This window comes from Vombatus ursinus, unplaced genomic scaffold (assembly GCF_900497805.2).
Source record: "Vombatus ursinus unplaced genomic scaffold, bare-nosed wombat genome assembly UNPS02010461.1, whole genome shotgun sequence".
NCBI classification, from domain to species: domain Eukaryota; kingdom Metazoa; phylum Chordata; class Mammalia; order Diprotodontia; family Vombatidae; genus Vombatus; species Vombatus ursinus.
In genome coordinates this window covers 3,371,762-3,386,264 of record NW_020950239.1, presented here as the reverse complement: position 1 = coordinate 3,386,264, position 14,503 = coordinate 3,371,762, and positions in this window count along the sequence as shown.

The window sequence follows — 14,503 nt, the reverse complement described above, 5'->3', positions numbered from 1 at the left end:
GCTCTCTCTGTGTCTCTCTCCCTTCCTCCCTCTCTCCCTCTCTCTTTCTTTCTCTTCTCTCCCCCTCCCCTCCCCCTGGACATGTTTTGCATACCGATAATTATTAACAGGTTGCTCCTTGAGTTCAGGGGCAGTTTTTGCTTTTCTTTTGTGTCTCCATTGCTTAGCGTGGTGCCTGGCTTATAGTAAGCACTTAATAAATGCTTGATGACTGACTGATTGCTCTTAGAGACACCTTTGAGCAGCCGAGCTTCAAGCCTGGACTTTCCCATGGGCTGCGCTTACCCCTTCAGTGACAGCCCTTCAGACTCTTAAGATTCTACAGTTTAGGGCTAATGGTAACACAAGCAGATAAGACAAAAGTTCAAGCAAATGTTTGAAATAGCAGGCTCCGACACCCGCCTTCTCCCCACTTCCTCCCTGCTCGTCGGAGGGGAGAGAAAACAAAGAGAGGGAGAAGATTTTTCAAAATTCACATTAGTTTCCTCAGCACAGGACCCTAAGGAAGGAAGGAAAGAAACAAGGCACAGTCTGGAATTTGGCTCATCTTACCAAGGGCAGCTGTTGCTATGACCTGGATCAAGTCAGTCAGTCAAATCAACCAACATTTATTAAGCACCTACAATGTGCCAGGCCCTGTGCTAATCACTGGGGATACAAAAAGAGGCAGAAGAACTTTTTGAGTTCCTGCCCTCAAGGAGCTTACAGTCTAATGGATGGGGCGTGGGTGGGAGACAACGTGTAAACAAACATACACAAAACAAGCTACGTACAAGATAAATAGGAAATAATTAAGAAAGGGAAGGCACTAGAATTAAGAGGGCATGGGAAAGGGTGGGAAGAAGGATGTAGAAAGTGAGATTTTAGTTGAGACATAAAGGAGGCCAGGGAGGTCAGTAGTCAGGGTAGAGGAAGGAGAACATTTCAGGACTGGGTGATAGCTAGAAAAAAAAACAAAAACCAAAAACGCCCAGAGTCAAGAGATGGAGGGTGTTGTTTGTGGAAAAGCCAAGAGGCTGGCTTGAAAAATACTTGGGGGGTTGGGAGCGTCAGGTGTAAGAAGACTGGAAAGGTAGGAGGTTATAGAGTCACCTGAAGGTTTAAGCTAGGCCTGGCCATCTGTCTGGTCAACCATGGAGTCACTTGGGGCATGGGGAAGCTGGCTGGGGTATTAGACATCAGTTGACATCTGGTTCATTAAAAATGTCGGTGATCACGTGCTCCTTTTTTTGTGAGTCCTCCCATAAGGATGGGTTGGATCGTAGGTCAGTAGTTACTGGGCTCCTTTTTTTTAAAAAATCAGTTGTAGGAGGAGATAGTATGGGTGGGAGACAAGAGTGCCTTTTATGGACTTCAAAGAATATTGCCCCTTACTTTCAGCCGATAAGTAGTAGAAATGATGTTGGACCTGGAGAGAGGGAGAGGGAGAGGGAGAGAGAAAGTGAGCTGGATTAAAATCTTACCTCTGATACTTGTTTTGTTCAATTGTTTTTTTGGTCACGTCCAACTTTTGTGACCCTATTTGGGGTTTTCTTGGCAAAGATACTGGAGTGTTTTGCCATTTCCTTGTCCAGTTCATTTTACAGATGAGGAAACTGAGGCAAATAGGGTGAAGTGACTTGCCCAGGGTCACACAGCTAGTAAGTGTCTGAGGCCGGATTTGAACTCGGGTCTTCCTGACTTCACTGTGCCGCCTAGCTGGCTTTGGGTAAGTCAGTTAATGTCTCTGAGTCCCAATTTCTTCATCTGTAAGATGTAAATTATAATACCGGCACCCCTTGCCTCATTAGGGTTGCTTTGTGTAATAGAGGTGAGATATTTTTATTCTTCTGTGCATCTGTCATTTGACCTCTCCTATATTTAGCTACTTCTCTGCCTCTTTCCATTTTCCATTGGAACACAGAATTTTCAGTTGCAGGACTTGGCATCTAGGACTGAAAGTGTTTATTTTCTGCTCCACTTCTCTCTCACCCCAAGTGCCGAGCACAGCGCTTGGCCCATAGTAGGGGCCAACTTAGCTGAACAACTTAAAAATGTTCTTTAAATCCATATGGCCCCCAAAATGACAAAGCTTAGGTGAATAAATAAAAGGTTATTCATTCAATCAGTCAACAAGCATTATGAAAGGGTTACTCAATGTGAGATGGGGCAGCTAGATGGTATAGTGGTTAGAGCGCTGGGCCTGGCATCAGGAGGATGAGTCTTCCTGAGTTCAAATCCAGCTTCAGACACATTATTAGCTGTGTGACCCTGGGCAAGTCACTTAATCCTATTTGTCTTAGTTTCCTCATCTGTAAAATGGGCTGAAAAAGGAAATGGCAAAGCACTCCAGTATCTTTGCCAAGAAAAACCCAAATGGAGTCATGAAAAGATGAACACGTCTTGATTGAAAAATGACTGAACAAAGTGTGAGAAAGAACTAGTAAACAGAAGTATGTATAGAATGATTTTACATATGTATTTATGTCTAATGGTAGCCATCTTGGGGGGGAGAAAAAAAGAAATTTACATGACAATTTTATTATGTATTTAAAAGGAATAGCAAGTTGTACATAACAGTTTTGCAGTTTCATGTGCAATCATCTTTTAAAAATTATACCATATCATGGAAATGTTTATTTTATTCCATAAGGTAAAAATAAAATAAATCAAAATTAAAAAAAAAGATGTTTGAGACACTGTGCTAAGGTTAGAGGAAGGAAGCCTTTGTTTATCCTGGGTTAGGTCAGACTTGGCAAGGCAGGCAAAGATTTATTTTGAAATGAAGGAAGAATGGAATTATTTTTAACAGTCTACAGCTAGTCTGCCGGTTGGAAATGCCATCACCAAAAAAGGTTCCCTTATTTACCACAAACCAAGTTATAGCCATTTTTAAGAGTGTTTGAAAGCAAGTCTGAAAATTCCCAGCACGTAACAGCTCTGTAATTCTTTGAAAATGATGCATTTGCTATCTCAGGCAGTAACACGGAAGAGTTACCTAGGCGGAAAGTCATGGGTGCAGAATAACACATAGACCTTGTGTCAGACTTTCATGGCACAAAAGGCCCTGGCAGAATGGACAATTTTTCTCATGGTTTTGGCTCTGAGACTCCACCCAGGAAACTGAAGTGTATGCATGGTATAGGTTCCCCCCATTCTGCTCCCCCACCCCAAACTTTATCCCCTGAATAACAAAGCAACCCCCAGCATCGCAGTGGAGCTCAAGGGATCTGAGCTTCCCCTTTTCTGCCAGAAAGGAGGTGGGGTTGAGATCCTCACAGACCATTCCTACCTCCACCTACTGGGATCAGCTGGGGTGGACCTTCCCTCTTGGTCCCTGCCCACTTTTTCCTGGTTCCCTAAGCTGTAGCCTCAGGCACGAGCTTTATGCCCAAGGTTACAATGATAATGGACATTTGGCCACCTTTTAGTCATGGGGAGGGCAGCTAGGTGGTGCAGGAAGACCCTTCCCGAGTTCAAATCTGGCCACAGAAACTTGCTAGCTGTGTGACCCTGGCTCTTTGCCACAGTTTCTTCATCTGTAAAATGTGTTGGAGAAGGAGATGGCAAACCCCTCCAGTATCTCTGCCAAGAAAATCCCAAATGGGGTCACAAAGAGCTGGCCATGACTAAACCGGCTGGATGACAAAAAAGTACCTCCCTTCCTTTCATTTCGGGTGGTACAGAATGAGTTTAACAGGATGCACAGGAATGGATGGGTCTTGACTTATAATCCCATTACGTGACCTTCCTGCCCACATCCACGCGTCTTCTGAATGTCCCATTTCTGTCGAGAGTGTCTCCTTCTGTAAGAACGCTTTCCAGTCCCCCTTAATCTCAGTGCCTTCTCTCTGAGATTATCTCCAATTTATCCCATGTGTAACTTGTTTCTGCGTAGCTGTTTTTACGTTGTCTGGTGTTCAGGGAGGCCGGTTACTCATCCGTCTTTGGTGTCCAGCTCCAAGATGCTGTGGCATGTGTAGCAGCCACACCCCATAAAACCATCTTGGCTGACCGGCCAAACCAGGTTGAAGGTAACCGACAGGCCTCAAACCCCTTGGGGAGTTAGGGGAGTGTCCACCCCAAGCACGTGGAGACTTCCCTTGGTGGAATGGGGGGATGAGAACACTGTGTTCCAATGGCCGTGAAGGCGGCTGAAGGGAGTGGAGCTCTTAGAGCTTGGTCGGACATCAAGATGCCAGGTCATCCGCTGCTTCCCCGGCCATCACCAGTTGTCCCAGCTTTTGTCCTGCCACTGGACTTTGATGACTCAGGAAGAGAGAGTGAGGCTAATGACTGCACAACTCTGCCTCACTTCAATCCAATTCATGAACGTCACCCATGATGTCGCTGGTCCCTTCGAAAATGAAGAACAGACAACAACCCCCTTTAGACTGTGAGCTCCTGGGCAGCAGGGACTTTTTAAACTTTTTAAACCATTCTTTGTATCCCTCGAGTTAGCACAGTGCTAAGCACATAATAGGCACTTAATAAACGCCAGTTGACTGCCTGACTCCTAGTTACCCAGGTTCACAAACTTGGTGTCATCCTTGCCTTGCCTCCTTCCTCTCCCTCTCCCCACGTATCCGATCAATTGACAAACCTTGTGCCTCTATCTCCCCGGCATGCCTAGAGTCTCTCCTCTTCTCTCTACTCTCGCAGCCACTTTCACACTAGCTCAGCTCATTACCTCTCCCTTGGGCTGCTACAATGGCCTGACTGGTCTCACTGCCCCAAGCCTCTCCCTCCTCCATGCAGCTGCCAAAGCAATTTTCCTGAAGTTCAGCCCTGACTTTGTCACTGCTCTGCTCGATAAATTCAATAAACTCCGATGGTTCCCTGATGACTTTGAAATCAAAAGTTATTTCATCTTTATATCATCCTTTTAAAGTTTTATAATGTGTATAATTTTGAATGCAGTAGTCTACATAGGGTAATTTATAAGGGCAAGGATGGGTCCTGTGATTTTTTAATATTGATAACTCCTGGGTGAGGAAATGCTCTCCACCAGTGCAGGTTACAGCCTTTCTGCAACTTATGGTCTTGGAAACTTGACTAGAGCAGAGAGAGATAAAGTGACTTGGGTAAGACAGGCTGTAGATGTCCAAGGCAGGGCTTGAACTCAAGTCTTTTTTCTCCTTTCAAGGCCAGCTCTATTAATCATGCCTCTCACTGCCTCTCTCTCTTTCTCTGTCTCTCTGTCTCTCTCCCCTTCTCTCTCTCCTCTCTCTCTGTGTCTCTCTCACCTCTCTCCCTCTCCCTCCTTCTCTCTTTCTCTCTCTCCCCCTTCTCTCTGTCTCTCTCTTTGTCTCTGTCTCTCTCTTTCCCCTTTCTCTTTCTATCCTCTCTCTATTTCCCCCCCTTCCTCTTTTCTTCTCTCACCCTCTCTCCCTACCACTTTCTCTCTCTCTTTCCTTACTCCCTCTTTCTTTTTTTTTTTTGGCTCTCTCCCTCCCTCCCTCTCTTCTCCTCCCTCTTTGTCTCTCCCTCTCTCCCTCCCTCCTGTCTCTGTTTCTCTGTCTGTGTCTGTGTCTCTATCTCTGTCTGTCTCTATTACACACACACATACATACACACACACTCACACATACTCATACACACTTGGTATTGCAAAGTCAGTGCAGTTTTAAGTTATTAAAGCTTAAAACTATACTAAGATTTTTGGAACACTATACAACTAATTAAAAAATAAGTAAATATACACATATTGGGAGTACATTCTCAAAATTGTTTTTTTCCAAGGGGTACATGGTTAAAAATAGAGGCTACCACTGCCCTAATAGGTATTGATATTTTTGAGCAGCATTCTCCTAGTGACCACTTTCTGCCTGGGCTATAACTGTAACAGTGGTTACCCTGGCCCCACTACTACCTGAAGGCCAAATGTTTTACATCTCACTCCTCCCTGGGCTCTTCTGTACTCTTAAGGAGGTTTAACAGGTGTTCTGTCTTTCTGTCATTGCTTCCAGCCCCCCCTCCCCATGATGGTCCCTCCATCTCAGGAGTCCTCTGCCTTCCAATTCCATTCAACTACTTAACTGTCTAATTAGCTTTGAAAATATTTATGCAGAAGTTGTAGCAAGAAAAAATTTACAAACATCTTACCCCCCAAAAAATAATCTGGGGAACATAATCTCTCCCTATGCTGCCTCTGTCTCTAAAGAAGGCAAGGGGATTAAGTTCACAGCTTAGCCCAGTTCCTATATAGCGTACTCCCACCAAATTCCAAGTCGGAGGTGGCACCCTGCCCCCTTGGGTCTTTGCACCCTGACTTTTCAGAGCTCCCTGATGGGGGTGACTACACTTCCAACCTGGAATCCTGCCTCCAAGGTCACCATGGTTCTTAACCAGATCCAGTGGGAATTCTGCCATATGTGTATGGAACTGAAAAGGACAAATGGAACATGCCAAAACAAAACCCTAAGCCTCCTTTTGGGGGCCACGGGATGAAAGTGGGGAGAAGGGAAAGGTAGATCCTCTTCCTTCACCAAGTCAACTCATGGTGCCCATGCTTGGCGAGCAAGACCCTTTTTGGACAGTGGATGAAAAGAGCGTGACTGGACCAGTCTCACAATTTTGAACACATAGCTTGTTCTGACAGTGAAGCCAATGAAAAGTGACTGTGGCCACCCACGTGGAACACAGGATGTCTTCAACCAGTAGTAGGACGCCTCCATATTGGGTGACTTGCCATGTGCTTCTTTCAGGAAGCCTTTTGTGATTGCCTTGGTTGTCAATACTTTCTCCCTTTTCATAGTATCTGAGACTTCCTTATCTATTTACATGTTGCATCCTGGCCTTCCCAGCAGCATTCGAGATCCTTAAGATCAAGGCCTCTTTCTCATTTTGTCATTGTATTTTTAGTACACAGAGTAGTGCCTTATACACAGCAAATACATAATTATTAGATCAAATGCCAATGACAGGCTTTATTTTTAAGCAGGTCAGGATAACAAATAGAAAAATTATGGGATTACGTAGTGTTATGGGAGAAATGTCTCTTCTCTAAGTTCATCTGGTGGGTTTTTGTTGTTGTTCAGTAATTTTTTAGTCATGTCCAACTTGTCATGACCCCATTTGGAGGTTTCTTGGCAGAGATACTGGAGTGGTTTGCCATTTCCTTCACCAGCTCATTTTATAGATGAGGAAACCGAGGTAAACAGGGTTAAGTGACTTGTCCAGGGTCACACAGCCAGTAAGTGTCTGAGGCTGGATTTGAACTCATGAAGATGAGTCTTTCTGACTCCAGGCCTGCGCTCTATCCATTGCATCTCTTAACTCCCCTCATGGGGTGGGTAGCTGCTGCTAAATTTATTTTGACTACAACGCAGAGATTATGAAGGTTTTCTTATTAGGATCAAGCATAGGTTCAACCTCTGAACAATTATGAAGATTCTGACAAGCCTTTTTATAGGCAAAATGATATTAGAGTGATAGAGAAAGAATTAATTTACATATTGCAATCTTGTTCATTCCTCTTAAGCCATAAGAATGAAAGAGAAGATAGATCTCTTAATCCCACATTTCCTTCAGTGTCAGAAATGTTGAACAAACTTAGTTAATTCTTTAAGGAAACATACTTCATCAAATAAACTCTATAGGTAAACTAAGTCAGGTTATAGATTAAACTACATTTAGAGGATTCCCAAATAGGTAGATTGAGGTGGAAGACTGATATGTCACTAAGGATCCAGGGACAGTTGAGACTCTCCCTCTGGCTTCTTATCTAAAGAATATTTAAGGCTTTAAGGGAATTTTCACATTCCATGGGACACGTTTTGCTTAGATGAGGTCCATATTAACCAACATTTGCAGGAGGAATGGCCTTGAGTCCCAAATAATAAAAGAAAATTAAAAATTCCTATAACATAACAACAGAGACTGAATAGATTGTCATTTTTGCCTTAGATTTGTCATTTTTTAACCTTTTAACACTTCACCTAGCTCAGCCTCTTCATAAGGAAATGATCAAAGAGATTAATTGATTTGCCCAGTATAATTGATTTGCTTGATACCCCTGAAAATACTCTGTATCTATTTATAAATTCATTTTCAAAGGGGGCAATTCTTCGGCAGGCAAAGGAAGAGGTATCCAGCAGCTGGCTAAGGATCTTTGGGCTTGGAGCAAAGTGTCTTACCAAGAACTGTTCTCATTCCTGGGCATCACTTGACTTGGACATATGAGTTCAATAAGAAGCTTTTGAACTGGGTTGAAGGACTAATATGGGTGACTGGAGAAAGACAAAGAAGTGAACCGGAGCTGAGGCAAAAGGGGAGAAAATGCCAGAACGCTGATTTGGTGGCTATGACGACGCAGTGAGTGTAGAGGCTGTGCTTAGCTTGAATCAGGGCCTGTCCCCTGGTAGTTTATATTCAATATTAGAACTAAATGAGATTTATCATAGGTCATTCAGCAGTTCACAAAGATAGATTTACTTAGCTGTAGCAAGGGAAGGCTATTTGACAAGGACATACGGTGAGGACGTTTGCATATTAATTCGATGAAGCTCCCCTGCCTCTGAGATGCCCATTGTGGTCCACCAGTCAAAGCATCAGAGAGTAGCTAAGGTTCCTCAGTGTTCTTTTGTATTCGAAAATCCAGGAATTGATGTTAACGTGCTGAACCATTAGTCTCTTGAGCCAATTAAGTTTTAAGGATGGTTTTGGTACCTTTTAAGGAAAAATTAGGCTAACTCCCATGGTGGTGGTGGGGGTAAGGTATTGTTCCCACTACAGCTGGTTTTAACTATCAGCTTCTACATTGTAGGGGGAAAAAGGAACTGAGCCTACTTTTTGCCAGTAATTAATTGTCTTCTCTTAAGGATTGGGAGGAGACTTCCAAAAGATTTTCCTTTCTTCCTCTCCATTCACATTTATTCATCATCGGATTTTTATTGTTTCCCCACAATTCAATTGTGTTTTCTCCTAATTTTATCTTTTTCTTTATGTGAAATCTATTGTTCACCATGAAAGCTGAGTATTGCATATTTGTATGGAGGAAGAATACAGAATTGTGGGGGATATACTCATTAGTTGAAATTTACACAGAAATTAAGATAGGCAGATATTTTTGTCTGTGGCCAATAGTTAGGGAATCCATAACTAGGTACTCAGGATCTATGTTATTATTTTATTAACAGTTTAGCAAATATCTCAGAGACAGAATTTTATGGTAACCATCTGACTTTCCTTTCTTTCTTTGGGCTAATTAAATCATTTGTTGTTCTACAGCTAAAGTTCCTGAGGCTAGGCATTACCTCCCACACCTTGTCACCTCCAGACTGGAGGTAAGGGAGAGGAGATAAAAGAAAGGAAAGGGCTGTGTCCAAAGGGAAGGCTCTGACCAAACCCAATCCTTGGGGATTAGTGAGGAGGGAAGTACAGACATGCATAGTTTCTGTCATGGGAGGATTCAGCCCTGCTTTTTCCAAAAATGAGGAGGGGATAGATAAGAACAAATACCACCCAGTCAGCTTTCCCCTCCCGGTGCCATCTTCTGTCTATAGGGACACAGTTTTTGGTATATAGTATGCCCTAAATAAGGCAGTGAGGTGACTCAGTGGATTGAATGCTAGACCTGGAGTCCGGAAGACCTAAGATCAAATCCAGCCTCAAACAATTACTAGCTGTGTGATCCTGGGCAAGTCATTTGACCTCTGCCTAAATCCAATAAATCCTTCCTAAAGAAGGAAATGGCAAACCACTCCAGTATCTTTGCCAAGAAAACCCCACGGACAGCATTGGTGTGATAGGATCTATGGGGTCACCAAGAGTTGGACACAGCTGAACAGAAGCAACTCGGACATACACTAAATAATTGTTTGTCGTTGGATTGAATGAAATTACCCAAAGTAACATAGTTAAATCAGGTGTGAAGCTAGGCACCAAGAACAAGGATAGGGATGGGACCTCTGATTTCATTAATATTGAGAACTTTTGAGTGAGGAAACTCCCAGTGCAGGATGGACCTTCTCTACTCTTTAAGGAAAATAGTTCCTGCCTTCAAGGAGTTTACTTTCTACTGAGAGGATCAAGTATTTACACAAAGAAGTAAATACAAGATAATTTGGGGAGGGAGAGATGTGTCTCAAATGAGCTTGTGAAAAGGGATTATTAGACATGTTTTAGATGAGTTCTGAGGTCATCGGATACTAGATTCATAAATGGAAAGTCTTGCAACCAGCTCTCACTAGCTCCAGACGGCAGATCGTTAAATTCTTAGCATGAGCATTTGCACATCAGAAATCAGCAAATGCTACAAAAAAAAATCATATTTATTGCTTTGTTGATTGTCTAGACTTTAGAAAGTGACAAAGAAAATGTAAATAATGCTGATTAAACTTGGTGAATATTTACCAGTACACCTCTTGCCTTGGGAGTCATCTACTTCAACCTTTCTATTTTATGGATGAGGCAACTGAGGTACAGAAGGCATAAGTGACTTGCCCAAAGTCACACAGCTTGGAAATGACAGAGCCAGGATTTGAATTCAGGTCCTTTGGCTTCAATATGTCATCAGCTCTACTGTCCCTCATGGTAATTTGCCAACTGCACGTCTATGATTCTGTACTTTTGTAAAGAGACTCTCTCTCCTCCTACTCCGTGGTTTTTCAAGACCTGGCATTTGAACCCAAGGGTGTCAGAGAATCTCCAGGCTTGCCTCTGGCTGGCTCTGTATGCAGTAACTACAGAAGTATTGGGCTCTTCTTTTCAAGGCTGGGAGGATCCTATTCCTTTTTTTCAGTCAATTCCAGCCATTTCAGTCATTTCCCATTTCCTTAGTGCCTCTATCAGAGAGTGAGTGGGGAGGGGAGATAAGACAGTTTTTGTTGTTCAGTCATTTTTCAGTCACATCTGACTCTTTGTGACCCAATTTTTGGTTTTCCTGGCAAAGATACTAGAGTGGTTTGCCATTTCCTTCTCTAGCTCATTTTACAGATGAGGACTGAGGCAACGAAGGTTAAGTGACTTGCCCATGGTCACACAGCTATTAAGTGTCTGAGGTAGGATTTGAACTCAGGTCTTCCTGACTCCAAAAGGGGCACAATATCCACTGTGCCACCTAGCTGCCCATAAGACAGTTTACTCCCCCATATAACAACAACAGAAAACTCTAGAAAACAAGCAAACAAACAAACTTGTGGTAGTGGGGAGAACAAAGTGAAAACCTTTGCATCCAGGCTCTCACTCTTCTTGTCATTTATAAAACAAGAGATAATAAAAATGTGATAGGCAGCACCAATAATTTTACCACCCTAGTGAGGATGCCATCATTACTTTTGGCTTTATTGAATTTATTGAAATTCGGAAACATTACAAAGAAGAGACTGATATTTAGCGTAGTTGGTACTGATGACACCTCACTCAGCTCTCTGTTTTAAAAGGGCACCGCTATATAACATAATCTTCTTTAAATAAATGGAAAACACCAAGGGGCTGGTGTTAATTTCCTGCTGGTGTTAATAATTGGTTGCAAATAAGAAAGTTGAGTAAAAGCTGAGTTTTCCATATGGAAAATCTAAAAACCAAGAAGGGAAAAGGTTCTAAGAGGAAAAGAGTCATTAAAAAAAGTGTTTCCATGCTATTTCATAACTGCCATTAAATTACCCTGAAAACACAAAAAAATAAATTGCCCTTATATCAAGGAAAAATGTTCTTTATAGAATCTTGGAGCTGGAACAGAGGGTCAGGCTCATCTAGTCTATCCTTCTATCCAGTGAATGAATTCTGTCAGCAAGGTCCCTGACAGGTAGTCATGTAGCCTCTACTTTAAAACTTCCAATTGGCTGACAAGAGTTGGCTAGGTGGTGAAGAGGGTAGAGCTCTAGGGAAGGAGTCAGGAAGATCTGATTTCAAAACTAACCTCAGATACTTTCTAGTTGTGTAACCCTGGGCAAGTCGATTAGTTTCTGTCTGCCTCAGTTTTTTTAACTGTAAAATGGGCATAATAATAGCATCTATTTTCAGGGTTGTTGTGAGGATCAAATGAGGTAATATTTATAAAGTGTTTAGCACAATGCCTGGCACATAGTAGCTGATTGATCAATATTTCTTTCCTTCCTTTCTCCTAGTTGTGTTTCCTGGGGCTTCTAGTATTTTTCTCTCTTGAATCTGTTCTTAACACTATTGTCTGAGAAATTCCATTTAAGGCGAAGACATGGAATATCCCTAATCCAAGCCAAGCCAGCTTTTCTGAATAAAAATTCCGACAAAAATCTAAAAGAACACAAGATGAAGCAATAAATAAAACCAAAGGAAAATGTGAATAAGCTCATCCATCCAGTCCAAACACACAAAAAGATGGCATAAGAGTTGCAGGTCCTCTGAGCCTGGATGTGCCAGGGCACCCCAAGCCCTTTTGATCTCTAGGGCCTGGCCAGTTGGATCCTCAGCCAAAGGGCTAAGACTACTCCTGATAAGTTTCTCTGAAAAAGGACCAAGAGAAGTCTGCTGCAAGCAGTGAGTGCACACCTTGGGCTCAGGAAGGCAGCCTGTCTCCGAATGAGAGAGTTACGGGGGGAGAGGCAAGAATCCACACTGGGCCACCAGGAGATGATGTAGATGGAAGACAGCAGAGGGGCAGAGGTTGGGTCTGATCCTTCTCACCCCATCCAGAACTTTGGCAGGGCAGCAGCAGCAATATCTAGCCTGTAGAGGGGAAAAGACCAATCTGGCCTTGTCTTCCCCATCTAAGAGTGAAGGAGGGGGTGAAGCCTTGCCCTGGCAGAAAGTCCCAACTTGAGAACTGAGGCTGGAAAAATGAACAAGTGAAAAAATTTCCTTATACAATGAAGAAATACTATAGGTTAAGAGACGCACAAAAGGTAAACCCAGAAGAGAATAATTCTACTCTATGTACAACTAGAGCCTCAAGAAAAAAAAAATGAAGTGGCCACAAAGGCCCCAAGAGTGGATGGAGGGGTGACTAGGGCTCAAGAGGGGAAAGACACAGCTGATATTCTCTTCCACTTGACAAATTTCATCCCCATGGCACTGAGGGGACAGTGGCAAAGCAGATGATCTTCTCCAATGTCATTCCCACTGATGAAATCACATCACTTTCTGATATTGAAGCAATTGATAGTGTCAAGGTCTTTAGAAGCCAGCCCTTTCCTTTCTGGGTCTCCAGTAGCTGTGGCTGCATCCTCTCAGGGGCAGTGGCTGGGTTGAATTTCCCTATGGGCTACTTCCCAGGAGGATGGCTGCCAGCACTGGGCTGGTAGCATAACTTATTGACAAGGTCCTTGGGTTCAGGGCTGTCTCCATCAGGGTCTGAGAGGACATGGTGGTCAAGGTGGTGATGATGGTGGGTTGACTTTCCTGGTACATTCTGCCATGATGCTTCAGCTAGGCTGGCCTGCCTGCCCTTTGAATAGCAAGCAGATGGTTGACAGTTGGTGGGGAGGGCTGGGCCCTTCTCCGTAGGGGTTGTGTCTTGGATGATGAGTGTGAAGGATGGGCTGGAAGCAGGACCAATGGTCTAGGAGGGTTGCCATAAGACAAGATGGCTCTGTCACTGCTTAGACATCTGATATCTAGCTGTGTGCACATATGGGAAAGATAAAACTCACAACTTCTGTTAATTGGAAGTTCTTTTCTTCCCTTCAAGGGGTACTCAAAAATTCCCTTGGGCATTGTGTCTTTTCTTGCTGGGCTTTTTCTAAAGCCTTCATTTCTTGTCCAGTTTTTCCTTGGTTTCTGCTGCAGACACTGTCATCGGCTGTCCTGAGGATGCTCCTAGGATGTTCCAAGGTCAGGACATTGTATACATATTTTGTCCCAGAAATACCACTACTAGACATAGATCCAAAAGAAAGCAAATGTAGAGGGAAAGGAATGGAATAACCATTTATATAGCACCTACAGTGAGCTAAGCACTGTGCTAAGCACTTCACAATTATTATCTCATTTAATCCTCACAACAACCCTGAGAGTTAGGTGTTGTTATTATCTTCATTTTACAATTGAGGAAACTGAGGCAAATAGAGGTTAATGACTTGCCCAGGGTTGCATATCTAGTAAGTGTCCGAGGCTGGATTTGAACTCAGGTCTTCCTGAGCTTTCTGTCCACAGAGCCACCTGGATGACTCACATGCAAACAAATAGTAGCCATATGTATGGAAATACAGTAACAACACACTGTTACCTGAGTAATTGTACCCATGCATGACTCTGATAATGATACCACTTTACTCAAAAACCTTCCATGGCCCCCTTTCATTTACCTCCAGATTTTCCAATACTTTTCCAATACCACATCCCCTTTGCTGACTCTGTTGCAGTCAAAGTGATTGCTTTCTCTATTCTCCAACCTTGGCCTCTTGACCTGTTCCACATTCTTGATCTTGATTAGATAGCTATTATATTATTATTTTTTGTTGATTAGCCATATCAGACTCTCCATGACCCCATCTGGGGTTTTCTTGGCAGAGACACTGAAGTGGTTTGTTATTTCCTTCTCTAGCTCATTTCATAGCTGAGGAAACTTGTATTATTATATCTTTTATATTATTCTATCCAACCC